The following is a 24,462-nucleotide window of genomic DNA, read 5'->3' as shown; positions in this document are numbered from 1 at the left end:
TTCTTCAAATTTTTATGTCGACTACGGTATAAGCTAAATGTATTAGTCATATAACGTCAACCAGTAATAGAAAAATTGAGAATGTTTGATATGCAACAAACATTCAAACAAGCCAGTATGTTAAATGACTTCTTTGATTGGAGGAAAATATATCTCAAAACGCGAATGTATCTGATACAATGCTACTTTCAATATGTAAATAACATCATTTTTCCGGAAGTCGTTGCTTGTTCTTCCTCGTTCAAATCCTGTACTCTACAGTGTAGTATTTTATTTTCGGCATTGCCAAGTTTATAAGTTTATAAGGTTATACGCACCTGGAAAGACTCACAAGAATAAGGCGATATTTGCCGACCTTTGACATTTAAAATGGCCGTCATGCCTGCGGTTACTCTCTCAAAAAAACGTAATTTTCGATTTTCACAAAAATAATCTGGTGGAAACTTTAGTTATTCAATGAAATGAAATGTCCAGCTGGACAGAGGTAAACTACAACTAATTGCTGCCACTCACACACAAGGTTTCCAAAAACGTCTTTGCAATCCGTTATGAAAGTTGCATTGTTCTGCATTTTCTGCATTCCTAAGGTTTTGGCACTACACTTAGACAATTTGAATTTTAGGACATCGGGAAGATTCACTTATCTATGTCACATCGAATAAAAAGTACCTTGAAAAAAACACTACACAGAGTGCGCCTCGGAAATGATTTTCTGATTTTCAAATTCTATTTCACAATTGTTTCCTAGTCTACTGGTTTTGACGACTTATTTTGAAACTTCTTGATTTAACAAAGTTTCTCCGCCTTAGGCTTGTAAACATCAAAAAGTTCATTTTCAACGTAGGAGTGCGGCATTCGAATTTAACGTTATTTATTTCTCTAGTACAAACATTTGCAAGTGAACTCTGGTTTTGTTTCTCACTTTGTTAAGAAACTTATTGAAAATTTTCCTGAAAATGTTAAGTAGTTTAATTCCGAAGCGCATACTATCTTTGGGAAAGACAGTCAGTAAATTATATGCAAAAGCAAGCAATGGTTGATGCACTGTGCAACTGTCTCTGTGTATACAATGCAGGCGTATTCTCAAATCAAGAGTTGGCAGCTTCGAAAATAAATGTCTGTGACACAATTGATAAATGTCCACAGATGTACCATAGAGCTCAGATTTTATATCTTGGCTTGGAGAATCTTTGTGCAAGATTGGAATTCTGGACAGAAAAGAACTTGGTCTTTGCTTCGATAACATACTCTTACCAACTTCCTTTCACACAATTGGCAATCTTCAAACAGCATGCAATAATAGCTATAGACATTATCTAATATAATTTCTTCATCGCTATCTTAACAGTCACTAGGACTTATCAGAAAGACATAAACATTCTGTTCATCTTTATTTGGATCATGGATGTTCGAGACTCTGGCCACATAATCAATGCAGACGGTACACATGCACGACATCCAAAATTATGTGATAATGTGAGGTTCAAAACACCATACTCAAAACATGGCAGCTTGGTCGTTAATTAGATTAAACATCCGTTACACGAGATTTTCTCGTTGATTTGTTTTTTATTTATTTAAATGTATATTTATTTCGTCTTTCATAAGTCTTGACATTTCATAATGACAAAATTACGTTCTTTGAAAAATACTAAGTAGAATATCAATTTTTTGAGCTTGCGCTCTCAGATACAGCTCATTTCTTAACATCATTATTGAAGAAAACGTTCTGTGAATATTACTGACATGATACTTATAAATAGACCATTTTGCAACCAAAATAATAAGATTTACAATTTTTTCAATTTTCTTTGTTTTCAAAGTTATTCCTCCTATAACAGTTTCAAACTTTAGAGTAACCCTACTTTCTACAACATCACTAACAATATTTTCTGTCATCTCCCAAATATTTCTGGCCACAATACAATCCCAAAATCTGTGTCTTAGTGTATCTACTTCACGACAATGCGTACACAGTGGAGCTTCAATTTCTTTCCATTGAAATAATCTGAGATTTGTTGGTACTCGTCGTATAGTAAACTTCCGGTGAAAGCTATGTAACTTTGTCTCTGGTGTGACTTTTTTCGCTAATAGCCATACATTTCTTTCATTGAATATACATTACACTCTCTGTTCCACATTTGAATTGCATTTGTATTCGTTAAGAAGTCTTCTAAAAACAATTTATAGACAATTTTTGTTGAAAGTTTTGAAATGTCGATTTCTTCACTTCCCTTACTAAAAATAAAAGTATGCAATCTGTGGTCTACTACTGGTACAAAAAGTCTGTATAAGGAATTCCACAACAATGTCTTTTTGTTATCTCTTTTGCATTTCGATCTCATGTTAAACCATACTTTCAGACAATCGGTATAAAACCCAGACAACAGGTTAGTGATCTCATGAGGCAAATTATTAGGACCAATATATGATCTCAATGTACTCTCATTGTAATTTGTTGTAAAAAGAAGGAAAACAGTATTTTCCATGCTGCTTTGTTGTCATCAAAAATTTTCTAAACCACGTAAATTTTAAAAGCAAGTGTAAGCTCGTAGAAGCTTGGAATATTTAAACCTCCGTTTTCTATAGGTAACAATAAAACGCCCTTTTTATTTATATTGGAACAATCGATGAAATCAAAAACTAATTGGTCAACTTTTTGACAACTTTTGGAGGAACATCTAATACTGCTGCTAAGTATAAAAGATTAGATAAACCAAGACTCTTCGTAATTAAAACTTTACCATGAGGAGTTAAGTTTCTCATTTTCCAGGAATTCAAAGTGCTCTCTAATTTTTCGAGCTTTGGCTGCCAACATGCACGACATCCAAAAATATGTGATAATGTGAGGTTCAAAACACTATACTCAAAACATGGCAGCTTGGTCGTTAATTAGATTAAACATCCGTTACACGAGATTTTCTCGTTGATGACCTCTTGGCAACCAAACTAAAATCATTCTAACCTAGCTAGAACACAGGAAGAACCGTTGTTTCCCGTCACGTTTTCCAACGGTTCTATGGCTGCATCATTGATACCTCTACGGGCAATTATGTCTTATCAACTCTCTACCTTCTAGCTTATGTTTGGTATCATTCTAACTTATGCTCCTGATCTGGAACGCCAGGTGCACTAGAGAAGGCAACCTTCATTTTCAAGTCCGCTCTGCCTATCACCTTGTTCAGCATTATCTGACGTTTCAAACTTTCAGAAGCACGGTTTTTAGGACAATTCTTGTGGACGTGCCCTTTACCGTTACAAAGAAAGAATCTAAGGGCATCAGTCGACATATAAACAGCATAGTATTTCCCTTCATAGTGATACGCAGGACACCTGTCTGCGAAAGGATTTAACATATTTGAGATCTGGCCTACGACAGCCGACAGTATGAAATGAAACGGAAAGTATTGCCGAGTACTTGGCCGTAATCCATTAATTCTCTGCCAATGAATGAACGGGGGGAAATTTGAAATCATTACTTTCGCAGCAAGTTGAATCATTTGAAATGGTTAAACAAACATCTCTTCGACATGCTCACTTTCAGTACAAACCTGTGTAACCTGTTGAGTCTTTTTGAGAAAAACAACAACAGCTTTGTCCATCCTTGAGGAAGCTAGAATGTCATGAGCATCGATGATATTGGCAAGACGCTCAACATAGTCATCAAGTGTTATCCCTTCTACACTATTGAATTTAACGCTGTGTTTCAATGATAGTTTTGAAAAACCTGATCAAAATCGTCATCGTCCATCGAATCAGACGTGGCGGCAGCCATATTGGTATGGCCCAGCAGCTCAATTCACCACTCAGAGAAATCGACCACAATCGACTTACCGAGGCACCAAAAAGACCCCAAAAAGGAAAGCACGAAATGTAAATACAAACCAACCTTACAAAGACAATATTTGAGGTGGAGAAAAGTCCTAATACCGCAAAATCGGTTCGAAAAGGCGGAGATCTCTTTCGCATATGTTCACCGTATGAGAGAGAGAGAGAGAGAGAGAGAGAGAGAGAGAGAGAGAGAGAGAGAGAGAGAGAGAGTCGTTATTGAGAGAGAGAGAGAGAGAGAGAGAGAGAGAGAGAGAGAGAGAGAGAGAGAGTCGTTACTGCATGTTTAAACTCCCTCATCCTATTTTGGTTCAACAATACAAATAGCGAATTGCAAAATACAGGTATTCATTTTTTTCATGTTAATAATTTATGTCCTCTAATTTGGACGTTAAGAGAGGGTTCAATCGATGGGCTTAAATATCTGCCATGGCCAAATACTTTGAACTTAGTACTTCAAATGCGTTTTATCACCTGTAGTTTATTACCTTGTGCTATTTATTATCACGAGTCATTTGTCTAACTCTAAAGTTAACAATTAATTAATGCTCTATCTTTCAGAGGTCGATGGGATTGATTTGAAATATTCCCGTACTTGGAAGATTCTTTGAACTGGGAGACATTATGAGAAAAATTATTATGTCTTGAATTGAAAAGTATTTGTTCATGCGATTAATTCGATAGACACCGCTGATCATGTTTGCTCGACAACGTTATACCGCTTACTGTCAGAGAAACTGAAAAAGTTTGTGGAAATTTGCCTGAAATATCGCCATCAAATCGATAATTTCTTCGTAGACATGATCAGCATATTTACTGCTTCACAGGTATCAGTGGATTTCGGACGATACGTTTCATAGCATCTGAGAAGTCCGGCAATTTATGATATCAATTATTGTCTGCGTTAAAGGTATACAGTCACCTGTGATCTAAACATGCCCATATATGCTCAAAGGGACATTCCTTGGTATTCAAAATGCCCATGTGAGCGCGCTGTTTTTAAAAAGCGGCCATCCGCCTAAAATCTGTGATTGGTTAGATTTTCGCTTTCCATGGTAACTGGCAAAATTGGAACAGGTGACTGTATACCTTTAAAGGTATACAGTCACCTGTAATCTAAATATGCCCATATATGGTCAAAGGGGCGTTCCTGGGTATTCAAAATGCCAATGTGAGGGCGCTGTTTTTAAAAAGAGGCCACCCGCTTTAAATCTGTGATTGGTTAGATTTCCTCCTTCCATGGTAACTGTGACAAAATTGGAACAGGTGACAGTATACCTTTAATGCAGTGACCTCCAATGACACACAGTGTTACTGATATGTTTGCAATCGTTACCCAAAAGATGTATTTATTTTTAACCATTTTACAAACAGTGAGCATTGTAAATCATTAATAAACGGAAATTTCGCTTAATCCAATGTTGTAGTAATATTCTATCTTTATTACGTTTCCCTTGGTAATAAAGTGGATGAAGGACACAGTATAATAATAATAATAATAATAATAATAATAATAATAATAAAGTTGTATTCGCTTTTGTGTGACTGACTTTTTAATAGAAAAACACGGAAAGCCATAGTGCATTTCATTGTATCAGTCAATGTTTAATCTAAATGTTGTTGCAAAAGAAACTAGTAAAATGCGTTCAGAAAGTCCGTTAAACATAATGAGAATTAAATTTCACGTAATAACATTTGTTATGGAGTGTTCATAAAGTTGCAAACCATCAGCTCGGCTACATTTTCGTAAGCAGTGATTCGAATAGCTACTGTTTGCTTACAATCGGTAATCTTAGGTTGATAAAATCACAACCTTTGAACCCCCCCCCCCCCCCAATTTGTTCAAACAGATCAACAAGATGGTGAAGCTGATTTTGGCTTTGGTAACCCTCTCCCTTTGTCGACTAACTCAAGGTAGGTCAGAGAGGTGCGATTTGATTAGCCTGAATAGGTCATTTTGAAGTTTTCCAAAAATCAAGATCAGCGAGTTCATGAGTGTACGTCAAAGGACGATGTCATTGCTTTGCCTGTTTGATTGATTCCTATTCCTAGTGCGGCACAAACAAGCAACGTCCACACGAATATACAAGCTAGTTGCTGTAGTATGTTTAATGTCTCTGCGTCTCCTTCACTCGCAGAGCCAAACTATCAGAAAAGAGGTATCGAAGTGGCAGGTGTGCAAAGGTTGGACTACCTGATAAAACATTCCGTTTATCTTCTGAATTTGGTGAATTTGTGAAAATCTGCAATTTTCATCGTGCTTGGCAAGCACTGTATTAATATATTTGTAGAGATCAAGGGAAGAAACGAAAGGCGTTTTCTGAATCCGGTTAAAGCTTTATCTTGCTTAAAACGTCATCTTTTCGCAAACATCTTGAATTCGGACTTGTGATATCACATTTATTCCTGCTGATAGCGGTTACCATAGCACTTCACATTGATCGAATATGCACTATTGAATGCTTGTATCATAGTCATAATATAGGACATGTTTACGCAATGAATAGTCAAAAGAACGTTGTTCCTCCATAAGTAAACTGAACGTACTGGTAATTATCAAAACAGGACACTGGCGAGACGAATTTCTGATTATCATTGAGTGAATTTTTCTATTCATAAATCAAGCAAGGCAATACTGTTCTCTTTGAAATCGAACTTTATCTTTGACATCAACATCGATAACGTAGTAATCACGAACAGTTTCTCACGTGGCCTATTTCAACTTCAATTGCATTTTCATTCACATTGACTGAGAATTCAGATATTTCAAATATTGTCTGTAGGCCTAATACCTCTAGACTAACACAGTAGTAACTTTGGTACAACTTTTTACTTCCTTTACAGGATTCGTGCCTGCAACAGGTACGGATTACATCCTCCGACAACTGTACGATGGATATCTCTCAACATTTGGCTTCAAAGACAATGAAAGTGTAGAGACCTTAGTAAGTTCCCATGGGTCACAGTGACGTTTTCTTCGTGCCCTGTTGTCAGAACGATTACCGGTTGCAATGGTTCGCCCAATGCTAGGTAGATACGTTGACCAACGCTGTGAGATCACATTTTTTTTCTCACTATAGGCCTACGACTGTTTTGTTGTCCCCAGGCTGTGTGTGTGTGGTCCTCAATCGACCTTTAGGCCTATCTAATAAAAAGAGACTGAACTCACGAAGTGCCATTTTACAACTTTTTATCTTCCACCTGACCTAAATCAAACACCATTGTTTCTGAATCGTGATAAGCATCACATTGATAAAACAAGGTGCAGCTTTTAAGATTCAACAGTTACACTGGCAACTGTAGGCCTAAAGTATTATTTCCTACGTTGTGCATGGACAGTCGTGAACTTTGGCAGTATTGATTTTTTGTAAAACAAGTTTTACGGTTTTATTTCCCCTAAATTCCCCTGAATTCTAAATGCAACGACCTATCCTTTCTAACACAACGGGCTGTTTGCAAAATGCAACAGTTTTGTTATCAAAAAAATTCCTCTTTTGACAAAAGTTCAGTTATCAACGAGAAAGTCGGGTCCTATAGCCACATACAGGCTGTGATAGCAAGCTGAACACCAGCCATGATGACATGATCTTTCGAGAAGAATTAGAACATGGTTTAACAAGAAATGGAAATATATCAAAGTTACGGCTAATGGAGCTTTAAGTTTGGGAATAAATGAAAAGTAATTTATCCGGAACACAAAAGTAGTACATGAGACGGTATAGACCACTTTGGAAGTTAGGGGGTCTTTTTGGGGGGGAAAGATATAGAACACTTGGGTAACTTAGGGGGTCTTTTTTTGAAAGATATAGACCACTGTCGTAGCCGGACTGGTACAAACGTACGTCTCCTTGGTGATGGAAAGATCCCCTACCCTAGTGAACATAGATATAGACCCCTTTGGAAAGATATAGACCACTTTTGCCTGGGCCTATAGATCACTTTTAAAAAGATATAGATCACTTTTAAAAAGATATAGACCACTTTTAAAAAGATATACATCACTTTTTGTCGGGGCTTAAATATTACTTTCAAAAAGATATAGATCACTTTTAAAAAAGATAGAGATTACTGTCATGGCCGCCTGGTAGAAACGTACGTCTCCTAGGTGATGAAAATACCCCCTAACCTAGTGAAAATATATGGGCTCGATCACTCTGTGCAGGAGCCTGCTGTATATACGAGTGGGTTTTTTTTCGCGGAGCAGCACAACTTCGAGTCGAACAAGAAATGTAGGAATGTGGCACATAGGTTATTTGCTTCAGAAGTTGAAAAACTTGGGAAAGTAGCGCACTACCCGGCCCTCATTTGATGAAGATAAATCCTATGGCTGCTTTTACAGCAGGGTAATAGTGATGTACACCATACGTACGGCAGTCACATTGGATACGAGCGAGTCTTCCCGACTTTGCTGCAAATAACAGGGAACAATTGATATTCTTTGTAGTCAGCATGGACGATAAGATGTCAAGAAGTAATGTGGTAAGTTCATTTGCTATATATTTAATTAATTTTCATTTTCTTCGATCTAATACATGTATTTTTTGTTCTATGTTGATATGCAGTATCGACCCGACCTGGCTTCGTCTATCAAACAAGCGGGGGAGGGGTGCCGGGGCATGTACATTCACGATTTCAACAGTTGTATTGATATATTATCATTCTGTAACATTCGATAAAGGAGTAGGTAGTATGAGAAATGTGAAAATTTGCCTTTAAAATGTAAACTAAAGGAGCGATGCCGTACTGTACCGCACTGTCCAGTGTACGCGGCGCTAGCGCGAGGCATGCAGTACAGTGCATGTTGTCCGTGAACACGTTACACTTAGCGACGAATACGAGTTTGAAGGAAGAGGTTGGAAAACAGTGTTTAATTTTTTAATAATGTTTATAATGTTTCAAGTTCATTGGATCAAATCTATCAATTTTTAAAGAGAACTGACATATCCATTACGGTAGTTGATAGAATAACATGCAAGCGCTAGCATAACGCGAGTGATACCGTCCGTGTGTACTAATGACCCGCGAGATAATAATACTGTTTGCGGTCGATCGTCCGGTTCTCGCATAAATCATGGAGTGAAAAATGTGATGATTTCATAAGTATGGTACTAATTTTTATCCTCTCCTTGCCTTCTCAAAAGAATAGCAGTGAATCCCTTTCATCGGCGATGATTTAGAGTGAAAACTATTGTAAGGAAGAGCGTTTTAACCGCCGATTTTCATGGAAAGAAATTGGTGGAATTTGTCGATCTGCAGTGCATGCAATGCGGTCGACCGCCGCGCTGCCATGCCGAAGGCCTAGAAGGCCTCCATTGGGCATCTTTCCACTTCTGTGTCCATAGAAATTGTGTAACCATTTCAGCCGGATTGAAAGTTAGAAGTCACTCACAATCTGCAGTATGTTCAACCCGTAAAACAGTGATAGTTTGTATTCAACACCACACGCACACCGTCTTGGTCACACGTACACCACGGTCCCGCTTTAGAGGGACCGATCGTGTGGTTACTTGTCCATCAATGCCTCTTAGGGATGGACCATTAGACCTTGGGAGGGGGGGGGAGGTGGTCACAATGAAATTGTGAAATTTTTTTATTTACTATTGTAAATTTCTGAAATTTTTTTTTTCCAATTCAGATTAGCTGTGCAAATTTTTTTTTTCAGAGTAAATTTTCAGATTTATAATTCTTTTTTTTGTTCGTCGCTGTCTGAAGATAAAGAGGGCAAACATGTGGTGCCAAGCACCACAAGCGGCCACGCAAGCGGTCACTTGGAAGAGGTCAGGAGAGGGGTGTCCCCCTGCTGCTGTTGAAGCTTTTGAAAAATAGAGATTAAAATGGTGTTATTTGGTGGCACTTGGGGAGTATTTTTGACGGGGGAGGTCAGGAGGGGGGTGTCCCCCTCCTGCTGTTGGAGCTTTTGAAAAATAGAGATAAAAATGGTGTTATTTGGTGGCACTTTTGGAGCATTTTTTTCGGATTACACATCTTCCTCTGAAACATGGTCTTCTTGCTCCTCAGTAGCTTCGTATAGTTTTGAAAATTGACTATTTTGGTTTCCTGGCTTCCCTTTCTACTGCGTGGTGAAATGCCTACATTCACCCCACCAAACATCATGCATATCTCATGATTTACAATTGATTTTGACAAGCTGAGAAGCTAAAATAAGCTAAATAATATAGTGAAATTTGCATATTTGTGTTTTTAGAGCAATTGTTGCCCTTTTTTGATCAAAACATCTATTTCTCTGTAGCAGCATGTCCAAATTGATTGGATGTGTATAGATGTGTTGAAATTTCAATATTTGTCTTTTTGGGCAATTTATGCCATTCATGGTCAAAAAATCTGTATTCTCTGAAAGGGCTTGTCCAATTTCTTTGAAATTTGCTACACAAAAACGATTAACCATGCAGATTTATTCAGTATTTGCTATCGAGAAACTTTCAAAGTTCAACCCTTTTATGTGTTTTTGTGTTGGGATTTGTTGGATAGATGGCATTCTACGTAGTGTATTGTTGAATGTTAAAACATGTGTTGCTGTTGTTATTTGAGGCTGTTTTTTGAGAAAAAAGAATCGAAAATGCCTTTTTAAAAGCAAAATAATACATATGACTTGATATGTTGTTTTATCATTATTGACGTGTTTCTACTTGTTCGCCCATTCTTGCATTCATCATTGTAATAAAATGCTGTGAAAAAAATGAAACTGATGTGGCCTGCATCTGTTTACCTTGATCTTAAAAGGCAAATACAACTTTCTGTCTTGACAACCATACCACAGTTTCAATGTTTTACCTAGTGTACCTGCTTGGTCTGTACGCAGGAAACAAGTCGAAAACAGGCTCTATAATTTCATAATTTTCAAGTGATCAGAATACAAAAGTCCTGAAAAGATAAGATAATCACAACTTCCAGTATAAGGGATACAGTCACTCTAAATGTATAAATTAAATTAAAAATGTGCCGGGAGGATGTATAAAAAATACAGAAAGTTGCTTACTCTCGGTAAAATCTAAAAAAAATTCAAAATTTTAAAGACTTTTGCAGATTTTTTTTTTACGCTTTTGTCTTCCTATTTATTTATTTTTTATTTTGCAAATTAGTTTGAAGATTTTTTTTTCCTAACTTTCTGCTCTGAAAATTTTTTTTTCTGTTTTTGACCACCCCCCTCCCAAGATCTAATGGTCCGTCCCTTAACTAGCCTTAGGCTTATAAAACTGCATCGACTATAATGACAGGAAAACAAAATTAATGAAATATCACAGAAGCAGCACTGGTGACGCTTAAAATGTTTATTTCGATGGTTAAACTGTTGGCGTATAACCACTCCTCTAATGTGATTCTTCAGGTCATGCCATGTACTACATAGTACATAGCACGCTGCGCCGATGGATCTACGCTACGGTCCGGAGCCAATCGATGTGCAGGCTAGGTCTATTTTCTGTACCTTTGATGATGTATATATGAGAAAGTCTGACCTATTTTGAAAATTGGGTCCTGTGTCGATTCGTGATGTAAGTTATCGCAGGGATGTTGAAACTTTACAACAATTTCTTTTGATAAACATACAGCACGGTACCGCAGCGAACGTATCTTGGGCTAAAAGAAAGTGGGAAACCGCCTTAAACAAGCAAAAGAAAAAATAAATCTGCCCTCTTCTAATCCCATTGTTGAGTAGAGGACACGTCCAGCAATTTTCTAAACTGCTTTAAGAAAGAAACTGGAAGCTGTGCATGGGCTAGAACTGGAAGCACATACTTTGTAAACAGACGCAACGAGTCACCTACACGCGACTAGAGTCAATGTCTAGCAAGGGAGAGAGACTTTGTAACAAATTTTTGATCGACAGTCACTCAGTGTGCATGATACCGGAAACTTTCTATGCACAAAGTCCGTGCTATATGCTGTGTACTAAGTCTATTGTTTATTATGGCGGTCGGCCGGGGCAATCAAAGTTGGCCGCTGTTTTAATGTCATTTCAAACGTCTCCTTTCTGATCTACCGTCTGGTTATAAATGTTCACAAACTTCGTTTGTTTCCTAAAATTGAATATGTTATCCTAATAAAGTGGTAAACTGTACAATCACAATTTCTTTAACAAGTAACAATGTCAGACGTGATTTTTTTTTTCACGCAAAGTAGTAAGCATTAAGAAAACGCCTAGCTAGCTACCCAATTTTTACTGTTGTTCTGCGTTTAGTTCAAAGTTCATTGACTTTAGCCCCAAATGTAAGGTGACACTGAAACTCAAAGGAAATTATGCCGTGTTTTGAATGAGAGCTTGCATAGTTAAAAGCAATTACTACTATATCACCTTGTTTAAACGTGTTTTATACTCTGTTTCAGACCTGTGTTCCTAAGGTAGAAAAAAAAATAAACCTGTGAAAATGACGATAACTGTGAAAGTTTAAATAAAGTGACTAATCAAAAAAAGAAATCTAAGATTTGATCGTTTCACAATATTTCTTTCCTGTCAATGAACAAGAGCTTCAAACAAATCACGCCCACTGATGTAAATTGCAAGCAAATTTATATAAAACACACACAGCCACATTATGTATACAATACTTTACTTTTATTTTGTACTAAATATTATTTGTATTCAGTATTATTTGCTTGGTTTAATTGTTATAGTCACCTATACTAAATTTGAAATTATTTTTTGTTATGCAGTGCCATATATTTATTTATAATGTCGATGGATTTTTAAAGAGAAAATCACCTCATTGTATTATTTTTTTTCCAAATTTTTTATCTATTACCTTCTCCACTATACTTATACAAAACCATGGGGGAGGGGGGTTAATCACATAATCTGGTGCAGATTGAGATTTATTTTCCATGCATTCAGCTGTTTAACTCTCCATGAATTTCATTACACTCTTCTGATAATTTATCTTCTTTTCAGGTGGCTGTTGATTCTAATCTGCTGATCGCCAAGAAATAACTAGGTTGTACACGTGAGACTTTCATCATTAAAAACTCATCCCTAGGTTGATGCCAGTGAAATAATCCTGTCTCAAGGAACGTACAGGTGACCATCTACTCCATCCCACTCCAGCCCATCCTCCTTCCAGAATACTGTATCTGTGAAACATTCAACATCAAAGGTTTTCGTCATGGACTATTATTTCTGCAAAAATACTTGACTCATATTTGGACATATTTGAAGGACATTTTCAAAGCTTGGGAGAATAACCATTTTGTTCGTGAGAAGATACAATCGGTCATTGTGACACAACATTTCCTTGCTTCACAACTAAAATATGATACATCAGGAAAGTAATGTGGATCCATAGTAATATTTGTATGTTCCAACGCAGTCATTGAAGTATTCATCATGGAAATTTAGGTTAAATACCTGAAAGATACAGTAGTTAATTGTCACTGAGAAACAATGTTTGGGTCACAGAGTAGGAAAAGAGCATGGAATATTATTTGAAGATCAGTTGAAAGCAGAACTATGGTTCAATACTTAGAAGGTACCTTTCAGGTTATGTTTTATTTCTGTCATCATGAAGAAATAAAGTCAACTGTATGGGGAAATCGTGTCAACTTGTGAAGTATGTGGTATCTCACCATGCACTTGGACAACCGTATTATTGTATTACTGTTTTTTTCCTTTACATTGAAGCCCCCACCCCAACCCCACACAAGATCTTTTAAATATAGAAAAATAAATACACTGCTAATCCTGAGAAATTGTTTTACCAATAGCTTTCTTCTTTCATTGATATGATTTGGTTTGATGTCTACATGTTTAGAAAAGGTCTGCAAGTACAGCTTCTGCTACTTAATAGCTTAATCATGAAAAAAGAGCACAATATCATAATACAGGCTACACTGAGTGAAAAATAAGAGGACCAGACTATCACCTGTTCCGTTCTCACTGAATAATACCTTTTACTGACAAGAAATTTGTGGTAATGTACAAACCTGGTACTGTAACAATTCAACCTTTCTATTCACTCTCTGAATTCAATTCAACGATATCCCTCTACTTGCAGTATCCCCTTTTTCATCCTATACAAGGAGTCTTTCTCAGAATTCAAAAACAAACTAACATAGAATTCATCCCTAAGAATTAAGAGCAGATGATTCTCTCTTCAGATTCATACCTTAAGGAGAATATATCACATTATTGCATTCATACTACAGATTGAGTCCCCCCTCCCTTAACCAAAATTTATCCATAAGTTAAATGGATGAGTTGCAACACTTATAGCTTATAGCACAGATACAACCATCGTGAGGGTTTGTAGATTGCACTCAAAATAATTATTGTAAATGTTATTTTATAGCCATGACATCTGTGTAAAGTGCTATTCTTTCAAGTTATTCGAGGTTTATGTAATGAAGTGTAGTGAAGTGTTTTCACAATTTTCATGTATGTTCCAGCAATTCACTGTATAATTTTTTAAAAGAATACTTTTTCAAAACATTAAATTCAGTAGATTTAAAATTGATCTTGCTTATAGGTAGTTTGACAATTTGAAAAAATCTCCTAATCACTATTTTTGCAAATGTATCCTAATCATTCTGTTTGTAAGACTTGTAGTTGTATATTTCAGACACTTTCTATAGTCTTTAAATGTATGTGATTCATATTTGCAAATGAAAACAAAGAAAGAAGAGGCTACATTCCCCCCCCCTTAAAACTTCAAATATTGAATTTGAAATTGAACATGGCAGATCAACAGTTTGTTTTGTTTTTAAATTGCACCTTTCATGTCTTTTTACATGGTAACGCAGCAACAAAAAAGGCAGTTTCTGGTTTATCTTTTGAAATGCAATAAACCAAAGTCAATTTAGTTCATTTGAACTGATTCAGTGGTTGGTTTGAATTTATTTGTTGATGTTTGTGTGTAAACATTTGTTGAATGAGTAAGAATGTTCGTTTGTTTGTGTGCTTGTGTGTGTGTGTGTGCATGTGTGTCCTCTTGTCTGAAGGCCAAAAAGTGGGCCCTGCTGCCCCGAGGGCCATCTAGGAAGATTGGTCGATGAATGAGATCACACTTTCCCTGTTTATGGATTCCCTCCACCCCTCTTTACCCTTTGGAGGCCCCTCAGCCCCTAGGGCCTTATTTTGCCCTCCCTCTGTCTGGAAATGAGAACATCCTTGTTTTTTTTGGTATTGTTGTTGTATGCCTCATTGATCATTTCCTGCAAATGAATTGCTGGAATATGACAGTCCCTCAAGACTCACTCATCTCAAATGACTGGTTGTAGTTTAACCATTGTAATTTAGAAAGCCTGCATACCCAGTACAGCACGCTCCGAAGTAAAACAGATAGTGACCGGCGTCTGCATAGTTTTGGGTGATGAAAACCGCACGAATTTCGTTCGAAAGGTAATTGGCAAGACGATTAAGAACGAGGAACATTTTGTGTTCATGAATTCTTTCAAGAGTTGACCGTTGCCCTCTCAATTTTCAAGTCTTTGAAAGGAATTGGTCTCCTCTCTGTTACACCGCGTGAGACATGATAAATAATGAATGATCCACTTCTTTCTTGCAGACAAGATAAGTCAAACCAAGATAAGTGAACTTCGTATAAACCAGCATGTAAAAAGTTTGTTTCTCATCCTAGACATATTGCGATAATGATGCGGTGATGCGGGTTTTTTCTTCTCATTTTTTTATTCTTCAACAAAGAAGAACGTGCAAAAACCATGAAAACAACATAGGAATGCACGCAGAGATAAATACACAGCAGTGTTGCTTTAGTATTTTTGTATAGCAACAGTTCTGCGGTGCAGCAACGCACAGTTTTGACAGCTTAATATAACAGTGACATATTTGTACAGTCCTGAATGGAATGCTAGTGTCAGTTATTTTGTTTACAGTTCTGTTTTATACTGCACTGTGTTATGCACTATCGTCGAATATTTTTGCGTTTCCTCATGAGCAGAAAAAAAAGGACACACCGGGGATCAGAAACAAACTTTATTTTTCTTGGCCTTATATACGGCCACACAGTGCGCTTGCGCATTAAGTGATCGACATCATGTGATCAGTTTAAAGATAAAAGCTCAATGAAACAACCTCCCAATACATATCCAGCATGAATTATTCTATGTATTAGTGTTTGTCCCACCAATACTTTTGTACAGATGCGAAATTTAGGGTCATCAAAATATACTTGAACTGGAAATTGTACGTTGCATGGAGAATTAGGTAAACCAGTATTGATAGATTTATTGATACTCTTGATAAGTTCAAAGGAGAGTGAAGTATCTTGTACTAAGTTTAGACTTTTAAGTGCATGCTCTCAAACATTACCTATGACTACAAAAATGTAAACATTAGGCTAATTGGTTGAAACTATTTAGAGCTGAGGAGAAAAGCATGCAAACTTGGCTCAGTGAAGTTCAAAATTATAATTTGGGTAACAACTATCACGTTTTTGAGAAAAAATATATTTTTGAAAACTATCTGACAGAATTAGTTTCATCAAATTCAGTTGTGAAAACCATATGCGCCCTATTTCCAGCTGTGGGGGCGGGGTTAAAAACGTAAGTCAAAACCAGCTCGTAGAAGGCAAAAATCCCGTCCGAAAACACCACAGCTATGGACCCACAGCTACATTTCATGCAGCTATAGCCTACATGGGTTTTTACATCAAAGTCGTCTGGCTACGAATTTTCAATCAAATCTGTGTGTAAATGTACTAAAGAAAGTCCGCTACTTGCTTTGTTGAGTTAAAGCAAACTCCGTGACATTATAACCGGTGCACCTTTTGGTGATAAGGTGTAATTTCTTACATGGCCTTGTCTTCCGAGTCAATCTTGTCTCAGATGGAACTTAATGACGAGAAAGTGCGCCACCGGGGGTGGGGATTGACATGCGTAGGAGCTAACCAGCGGATCCGCACTCTCAGTACTGAGTAAGGTTTATGATCAAAATATTAATTGTTAGGATAGGTTATAGTGAAAAAATTATATTACTAATCTTCTCTTCAAGAAAGAGAAGTTTTCAACGCTTCGTCTGAGTAGAAGCTGCAGGCACCTACGTTGAGTGGGTGAGCTTTCCATGTTCAAAGACCAATGCCAGACTACAGAACTACTTGTCTGCAAAAGGACACCAATGCATAAGTCTGATAGCTGTCTACATCCAATTGATGATTTCAAACCACATGTACACTTGCATCATCTTTTCCAAATATCTACTCGTCCTGATGAAATCTCAATTATGTGAAAAATGTATTGTCAAAAAAGATGCAGTGGTATCCTACATTAAACACCTTGAACAATTAAAACTGATTAAAAACATGTAACAAAATACATGGGTAAAAGTATCTCTGGCAGCACAGTAAGCAAAGTGTATGATGACATTGAGTGGATTACCCTATTCAAATCCCTGAATAATCTGATGTTGCATTGTTATCATTAATGCAATTTCTGTCTTTGCTAATCTTTTGATATCAGTGTTTGGTGTTGGCATTATCTTTTCTTGTAAGATAACAACACATTTTCCCTGTGCATATTATGAGGTTATTACGAAAATACCGCAAAGGATGCACGAGGACATTGGCGCAGCGTATCGCCCGACGCGAAGCGGAGGGCGATGCGAGGCGCCAATGTCCGAGTGCATCCTTTGCGGTATTTTCGTAATAACCTTATTATTATACATCTTACATTCATGATCGGGGCATCAAAATGTCGGAGTAATGACCGTTTTCGTGCAATGTCAACATTTTTCTTCCGATTTTATCACGCCAGTGTGGAACGCTACCTCGGACGCGCTTCTGCAAGTTTTGGAGTGTGTGCACTACACACACACTACGTACAGAGCGCGCGCGCGAGACTTGTTCTGGCACTCGTCCAAGGGGTCCCTTGAAACCGTTCTACAGTGAACGCGCAGATACATCCGCAGGGAATGGGGCGCCTTGAAACCGTGCCGTACGGAACGGGCGCGAGTTCCGTACGGCTATTTTAGCGCACGCTAAATTCTATTGTTCTCGATGGTAGATGTATAATAATTGTGTTTATTAGAAATGTGGCAAGAGTAGACTTGGATTTCATCTTGACCTGCAGGGATCTATGCACAGTACAGAGCCTGGACATTAAGTTACTGACAATTAAATCTAAGCAAATATTCAGTTTTGTAATTGTTGTTAGGGTGGGGTTCTTAATCCATTTTCGTCCAATGTGACATTCAGCTTCACGCCATACATCAACCTTGTTGAATTTCCAGTATCTACAGCCTATCATAGTGCTCAACAGGCAGCCGCATTCGAAACTGCTAATACCCACCCCCTGACCCAGCATTTCTTCTATTAACTGTTCTGGACATTTGAACTCTCAAAAATTTTGAAGAATGCAGAGGCCATAAAAGTTGCACAAGACGTTTTTATCAGTAATCAAAAATTCTAGAATATTTTGATCAAATTACAGCATACGTTTGGATAACATACAAAGAACCAACACAAGTACTTTTCTCTAATGTTGTTTAAACATACTTTTATTTAAAACATACTCTGAAAGTGATGATTATTCTTATCAGAGGGATTTCTATACATCTTGAACAATACATTTACAGTCAACAAGAACATGCTTTGAAGAGGGTCTTACTATTATTGTTTCTGTCACAATAAAATTCATTGCATGAAGATTCAGGTAAATGTTTGCATTTCATTGAGGATAGAGTCAACAAATAGTATTTTTAATATTGAAGTGGTGAGACTGTGTGAACTCACAATAACATTACAAAGTGATCAGTATGAAAAGGTATACCCTACACACCAAGTTATAATATATTGATTTTCAAAGTTCTCAAATTCGAACTTAAATGATAACTTTACAAGAAGAAAAATTGTACGATACATAAACATCATTAAAATACAAAGGACTTGTATGTTTCCTTTGGCTGTACAAACACAGATGAGTGTTGAGACATTGAGAATATTCACAATATGCTGGGAGGATACTGAACAAATGAGATTGAAAGAAGACTTGGTAATCAAATTGATGTACACATTGATGAAACTTCTGAAACAACTGAAGCCAAACAAAAATTAATCACACAAATAAACTTTTGAGAAATAAAAATCTAACAGTTGTGGTTTCCAAAGCATCAATACTGAAAAAATTGATTGATTCTTTCATGATGAAAAGTACCAAACTCTGTCATTGTGAAAATTGACAAATACACACACTGTGAGGTGTCCTCTGCAAATATTCTTACAGGTGTCATGTGGGCTTATGTGACAGTGGATGAGAATAAAACTGATAGAAATTAACTACTACAAATGTATGGATAGTGGTTATTTGCTGATGGTGCAAAAGGCAAGACTGTGGTAGGATAAATTTCTCATTGTTTTAAAATTAACACACTGTACTTGAATGATGTAGACTATGCAATGATATCGGTGGAAAATACTTAAACTTTATACTCCTTAGGCATTTGAAAAAGTAAAAACCGTCTGACTGCTTTCTTTATTACTGCTAGTAATTTTATTAATTTTGACTGTGGTATTTCAAATAAAGATTTTGACTCCACACCATCTGACTGCTTTATATATTACCGACAAGTCCTTATCTCCTCTCCAACTTGTGTATACACCACTATAATTGCTCCGAAAACATTGCCAACTTGCTAATCCGCTGTCCGTATCAGCGGATTAAATGATTAAGTCAACACCATAGCTGTCACACACATAGTAAAATAAGGAATGGGTTGAAGATCACAGACACAGTGTCACAAAAAAAACCGCAAATCTGAGCAGATATAGAAGTCAATCAAAATTTAACGACTATCAAAAGCATCGCTATACCGATGAACTGTTACGCCGTCTAAAATGGTCATCTTGAGCCAGAAAATCAACCTAAATTTTTGAGTCAGTCATGGTCCGATGTCGTCCGTAAGAGCGAAAGTCAGAAGTAGAACCTTTTGACCTCAAACTTGTTTATTTCCAGTGGATTTCCAGGCAAGCAGTAAACATTGCCCATGACACTTTTGAAGTACCATCAGGTCAAAGTTCGAAATCTAGGGATACCGGAAATACTAGCATTCGTTTGAGTTGTGTTACGTTGCTTTTCACCCAAAACTGTTGTTTGAGATCGTTTCTGCGAAACCTGCTCATTACAAGCATGTTTTATTGACTAAGGTAAGTTTTTCGTTTAGATTCTTACGTATATCGAAACTAAGTGGCATGCAGGTCACCATCAGATTGCTTCGATAAAACAAAGCCCAGAGCCCATATCGTTACCCAGGGATCGTGAACATCACAATTCCATTAATTTACAAGTGATTATTGCCAGCCACATTGGAAATTGCCCATGCTAGTTCACATGTTTTCATCTCGTTTATTTCAAGCTCATACTTGACAACAGGTTGTTACGTGAACAAAGTATATGACTGTGTCACACACATCGCATTGTACCTTCCAACAACAACAAGCCATCGTTGATGACACAGTCCCCGCTTGTCTGCTTGGTTATAATCTTTGGTGTCTTGGTTGCTGTGGAATGACCTCGATGCAAATTGCATGAGGCCTATGATTTGTAAACTAATGTTATTTGTGGAATAAACAATGAATGACCCATTTCTGTGGGTATTGACTGCTGATGTCAGTTTTTTAATAAGTTGATTATTTTTACACTGCCTTGAAATCACACAAACATGCAGTTTTAATGATTTAAACAAATGTTTCCATGGTGAACTTTAAAAACATACATAGCAAAAGTCAATGGAATTGCACAGGCAATTTTGGGCGAAATATGGTAACAGTGTAATGTCATTAGGAAGAAACTGCCCCATAATAGAAATGTGCAAATTTAACCATTCTTTTACTTGATTTGACTTACTTCACTGTTTACAGCAGTCAAACCGGCTGCTATCATGGGAAGACAAATTTTTGACCAAAACTGGCAAAGAATGCCCCGAAAAATATGAATATGCAAATGTCAACAAAATGTGAACAAATCTCACTGAGAGAAGACTTTTCTTTTTATTGCACCATAAATACAAATATGCAAATTTCAACACAATTTGAACAAATTTGATGAAAGTCACCGCTAGGGATCTGCATATTATATTTGAAAGCCATCAGATCAGAGAAGATGGCTTTTTGATCAAAAACAGCCAAAATTGCCCCAAAAATATTGATATGAAAAATGCAACACAATTTTAACAAATCTGACTGTGGGTATCCCAATGAACTGGCATATCAATTTCCAAAGCAATTGGACAAGCCAGTCCAGAGTAGAAAACCTTTTGACCAAACATAGCGAAAATTGCTCCAAAATTACAAATATGCAAATTTCGTGACAATTTCAACAAATGTGACTGTGGTCGCTCCTACAGTCTTTCATATTAAATGTGAAAGCAATGGGATCAGCAGTTTCAGAGAAGAAGTATGGACGTACGGTGATGGACAATCAGCTATCTGTAAAGCTCCATGTCGATGTCAGCGGAGCTAAAAATTGCAAAGGATGGCTGCCTCTCAGCTTGGCTATTTTGGATCGTATTTTGAAATATATTGATGTGGATATGTTGGTCATAGTGCTATGCGTTTGTGCCAAGTTGCAACAAAATCAGTTCATGGATGTTTGAGGTCTGGTTCAAAGACATGAATAATTGCAAACACAGTGTGTAGTGTCAATGACGTCACTGCATCTGAGGCGCGTGGTCAGCATCCCATTCAAATGTGTTTCCAAATCCAGCGGTACAATAATTAAGCTAAAACAATAGCAAAGTGGTGGCGCTATCACGCGACGAAAATCAACAATGTCCATTGACATTAAAAACTCACGACAGAAAATCTGTGTGAGCACGAACTGAATTCATTCTTATTCTGTTTTGATCTCTATGTATAAAAAATGGTACATGTATTTTCTGTTCTGGTCTGTTTCTGTGACAAGTTTTTTTCCCAATTTGAACAAAATCAGTTCACAGATGTTTGATTTACGGTTCAAAGACATAAAAAAATTGCAAAAAAAAATGACCGCCTTGCGGCCATATTCAAACTTTTCGAAAAAAAAATAACTTTACATGCATATGTAGGTCATAGTGCTTTGCCTTTGTGCCCAGTTTGAACATAATCAGTTCATGGATGTTTGAGTTATGGTTCAATTACATGAAAAAATTGCAAAAAATGTGGCTGCCTCACGGCCATATTCGATCATTTTGCGAAATAACTTGACGTGCATATCAAGGTCATAGTGCTTTGCCTTTGTGGCAGGTTTGAACAAAATCAGTACATGGATGTTTGAGTTATGGTTCAAAGACATGAAAAATCGCAAAAAAAATGGCCGCCTCGCAACCATATTCGATCGTATCACTAAATAAATTGACATGCACATGTAGATCATAGTGCTTTCCTTTAGTCTCAAGTTTGAACAAAATCAATTCACACATGTTTGAGTTAATATTCAAAGAAATGAAAAATCGCAAAAATATGGCCACCTTGCGGCCATATTGAATCATATCGCAAAATAAATCAATGTGCATTGTAGGTCATAGTGCTATGCCTTTGTGCCAAGTTTGAACAAAATTGGTTCAGCAGTGTCTGAGAAACTGTTGATGGACGGACAGACGGGACCCAATCTATAAGTCCCCGCCGGACTTCGTCCGCGGGGACTAAAAACGAACAGCTCTCTTCGTTCACACGTGGTATGCAATGCCGTTGTCGTCAATCCATATCATTTTCAGAAATCAAGCAAAATTAAATAGACATTAACATTAGGTTTATATGGTCAGTATAGCGGGAAGCCGGGATTAAATTAGAAACAATGAGCTTCAACAAACAGAGTGAATTCATTCTGGCAGCAGAATCTACCGTGGAATTTATGTGTCATTAGCTCTATTGGTTTTTAAAGAGAGACCTCTGCTTTCTATGGTTACTTATAGTAAAGAAACAATATTCACAGGGAGTGCAGGAACTAGTAAGACAACTTTAGTAAAGAAAATTGCCCAAGCTGTTCCAAGAAGAGTTGCAGTGACAGCAGCAACAGGAATTGCTGCAAGTCAATACAGCAGTGCCTCCACCATTCATAGTTTTACCGGTATTGCTACAGTCAACAATTCACTGCCATCAATCTTAGCATACCTTCAGTGAAGAAGACTGGGGTGATGACAGTGAAGATGAAATTGCAAATGTACAACACACTACACAACAGAACATCAACAAACTGAGTTGCTTCATGTAAACACACAGAGCCAATCAATGAGTCTGATGATGACTACTTTTCCTCTCTACCATAACATTTTCAAGTGAAGCCTTTCCTGACATCATTAAAAGACGACTAGTATGGTTTGCTTCCCAACCACTTTCAACAGCATACCAGATGAACATTATTTTGGATGATTTGAAGAAGCCGGAAGAGGTTGACTAGAACAGTGCTTTCATAGAAAATCAGCGGCCATAATTTATGGAATTATGAAGGCTCACTCCAATGGCTGTCCTGGAGAGGTTGGGAGCAATACTACAAGAAAGTCATTCACTGGTCATTTTGAGCGGCTCCATAGCCACATTACTAGCGACAGTGTCAAGAAGTCTTTTGAAGATGTCTGCGGGGTGCTCCTGACATTCAATCACAGTGAGTGCATGTAAACAATATTACTTGACATAAACAGATCATTAGAGAAATTTCTGATATAATTAGAGCCCAACAGCAAAATGTCTCAGATGCAGAAATTGCTGTTACACTTTCAGGGTCTGGACTGGCCAAAATTAAATATGTGGGTGGATGGACAACTGCAAAATGCCTAAAAAATTGCCAACAATATCTCTTGCAAAATTGTTCCTCCCTCGAGCATTCAGTACATCTCACATTGTGTAAATGTTTTCAGAAAAAGAAACTGATTGAGAGCATTATCTGGTCAGCACAGAATGTGCATGAACATTCAGAGTATAAAGACACCCTGTCAGTTATTGATTTTAGGCACTATAAACAGGGTGGTCTAGTCTATATTTTTGACCGTGCTCAGGATTTCTTTGTAGAATTGGAGCAACAGAGATCTAGAGTTTCATTAATGACCATTGCCAATTTCAATTCTCACAAATCAAACTTGATGAGTTGGGTATGTACCTCTTTGCTACAGGAACAGTTTTCATTAATAGTTGATCAAACAGAAGAACTGTGCAATAATAGCTGCAGCAATGCAGAAGTCGAATCCCTTGTTCACGAAGTGTATGCGGATATTGTTCATCGCTACCCTTACCAATTACGTAGACCCTTGAGAAAAACAGGGGGTGCTAGGCAATACGTAGACCCTTGAGAAAAACAGGGGGTGCTAGGCAATTTCTGAGAGATCAGAGATGTCAATGAAACTAAAAAAGACTGAGGCACACAGGAGAAAGATCATGCAATTCAGTGTTTCATCCAGGATGGCATCAGCAGGGGGGATTTTCCCCCATTACCAGAAAATTTAGGGGGGATTTCACCAGTTAGGGTGTTCTACTTGTATCTCTAAGGTGTGACTGGCAACATTTCATGGGGGCTGGTCCCCCCTTGACAAATTACTAGGGGGTGCCAACATGTCAACAGAGGGGGAATCCCCCATCCCCCTCTCTAGATGAAACACTGGCAATGTGACCAGAAATCAAATGAAAGGAATGCCAATTTAGATGGACACTGAGACCCTTAAGAAAGACCACAGTGACGGGAAATGTGTCACCCATGCAATGATTGCAG

At 37.4% G+C, this 24,462-nt stretch overlaps 1 long non-coding RNA gene across 1 annotated transcript; it reads left to right on the top strand.

Annotated features, from left to right (window-relative positions):
* Positions 1 to 7,689: 7,689 nt before the first annotated feature.
* Positions 7,690 to 14,651, top strand: LOC139122492 (uncharacterized). Its single transcript, XR_011549483.1, has 2 exons — positions 7,690 to 8,307; positions 12,734 to 14,651. It is a non-coding gene; the product is annotated as an uncharacterized lncRNA (long non-coding RNA).
* Positions 14,652 to 24,462: the final 9,811 nt, after the last annotated feature.

Source organism: Ptychodera flava, chromosome 22 (assembly GCF_041260155.1).
Source record: "Ptychodera flava strain L36383 chromosome 22, AS_Pfla_20210202, whole genome shotgun sequence".
Classification (NCBI taxonomy): domain Eukaryota; kingdom Metazoa; phylum Hemichordata; class Enteropneusta; family Ptychoderidae; genus Ptychodera; species Ptychodera flava.
The sequence above is the reverse complement of the archived record's forward strand: the minus strand, read 5'-3'. Positions and strand labels throughout refer to the sequence as shown.